The sequence below is a fragment of the Perna viridis genome, chromosome 1, assembly GCF_037379345.1.
Source record: "Perna viridis isolate PV_CMFRI_1.1 ecotype Kerala chromosome 1, ASM3737934v1, whole genome shotgun sequence".
Taxonomy (NCBI): Eukaryota; Metazoa; Mollusca; class Bivalvia; order Mytilida; family Mytilidae; genus Perna; species Perna viridis.
In genome coordinates this window covers 54,374,929-54,377,274 of record NC_142445.1, presented here as the reverse complement: position 1 = coordinate 54,377,274, position 2,346 = coordinate 54,374,929, and positions in this window count along the sequence as shown.

Below are 2,346 nucleotides of genomic sequence, written 5' to 3'. Positions count from 1 at the left end.
TTTCCGTTTTTCTATTGCGCTTATAAAGTGACTTGATTATATCAATTAGATGTAAGAAATAAAATATTCTGTAAAGAAGACAAACCGAACGTAAAAAAATCTAGTGGGACTAATTTGGGTATTCAAACGGGTAAATCCATGTTTTCTGGAAGGAATCTTAAGGGAACTGGGATTCGGACGGTTATCAAAATCGTGATGAGATTACGACTAGACAAATAAAAAAAGACGCACACTACAATAGATATGAAGTAACCCAAATAACATGGATATAAAAACAAAAGTGATTTGCTGATAAAATGTCATGTTCTGGGTAGACGGTCAGTTTTCTAGTTTTCGATGAAGTCCTACCATATCTCATCAGTTAAGTTAGTCTCAATTGTAATGAATATCTCCATTGACATTTCTGTCCTTGGTTTCCCATGTATGATTTATTAAAAATGAAAACATTTTTATATGAATGCTGTATACACTGAATGGCAATGGCTGTAGATTATTATTGCATAATATACCTAGTGTATAACATGCACAATCCACATGTTATCATCGCATTAATTTATCCATTGACACAAATTGTCGTGGTGACCGACATCTTTTACATACGTATCTCCTTTACTGATAAAAAGAAGACATTGTGTAATACTGTCGTGAACTTAAAATTAATAGTAGTTAATCTAATGCCAAACTTCAAAAGCAGAAACACACGACGGTGTAATTAATAACAACCTTAACTCATTGTTTGATGATAAAGTCATTTTTAAATTACACAGTCCCATGCTTTTCATTCTTGATATGCCGTAGGTGGAAAAGTACTGAGAATTATCGGTACTGTTATGAAATTCTGAAGAACTCTTCTTTTAGCTACTTTAAAAAAAATCAATATGCTTGATGTGCTTTAAAAAATTTAAAAGGATACAAGTATGTGCAGCAATAGAAATTTTAATAAGACTAATTTAAGGAGAATGAATATGGTGAATATGCCAAAAAGACAACAACCCCACCAAGATGATAAATTTCGGCTCAAGGCCACTAATGGGCCTTCAATGAACGACGAGGAAACCTTCACAATATTTGGCAGGCAGGCTGCAGCACAACACAAGAATACAGACAGGATCAGCAACATAAAGTAAACTGAAAGTGAAAACAAAACAAGACCTGCAGAGGCCAGAAATTCCTGACTTGGGACAGGCATAAAGCATGCCGCGGGGTTAAAGTACTTCGGTGTGATCACAACCCTTCCTCTTTCAAAACTAGCCACTGTGTACAAAATATAACTATTAAACACACCTAAATATCAGCTCAAAATGGTCTCATTTCCTTGTTAAAACATAAACTTATTATACATTATACAAATGCACATTCATTATCAGTTAACTGACATGCCAACTGCAGACCAGTTAAAACCTACAAAAAGTTATGCCCTAATTGTTGATAAGATACTTTTTACATTTAGGCACCAACCCATTTATGAAAATTGGGAGGAGTGGGTGCGGTGTCATTTATAAAAAAATCTGGTCTCCTAAGGTGATCATAATAATACAAATACATTGGCGTTTTTTACTTTGCTTGAGTGCAAATGAACAATAAGTCTCTATGCTGAAATTGAGTACTATTTTGGTCTATGTAGGTTTAAATTCAAGATAACAAAAGAAAAAAAATCTCATTAATGACATGCTCCTCCTAATCTGTAACCCCGTGCAGGTCCGGGTGTTAAAAGAATAGGCCTGCAGCAGCGCTAAGCTTGTCGTAAAAGGCGACTACATAGTGCTCAGAACCCAAGCCGGGGGCTAGGGCGCTCTGCCCACAGAGCAACTGGAATGTGTGCCCCAGGTGGTGGAATGGGGTAGCTCTGGCGTGTTACATGCTGGGGTTGTCAGGAAATACCTGACTGCAAACCATAGTGGTGCACCGTGTTCGGAAAGACGCCACGTTCCTCGCACGTGAAAAAAACCCTACTGTGGTATTCTCCCGGAGTAGGGACCATAGGGCTCCACCACAGGAGGCTAAATTGCCCGACCCTACCCACCTCTCCCTATTTCCAGTGGCAATCAAAATTTGTCGACCCCATTGTCCTTGTGTCCCACCCCTTTTTCCATTCATCATTTCATGTTCATTTTATCATCAATTTCATGTTCATCGTCTGAATATAGCTGAAATATTGCTGCTCGGACGTTAAACCCCAACAAACAAACAAACTTCCTGATCTGTGAACGTGGGCTTCTACGGTTTCAATAAAATATGTTATAAGAAACATTCAGTTAATTGCATTGTCACTTAAAATAACGCTCTGAAATGAAAATAAAAAGAAAGGATGTGTATATGTTACAAGTTCATGATTAAACTGTTTAA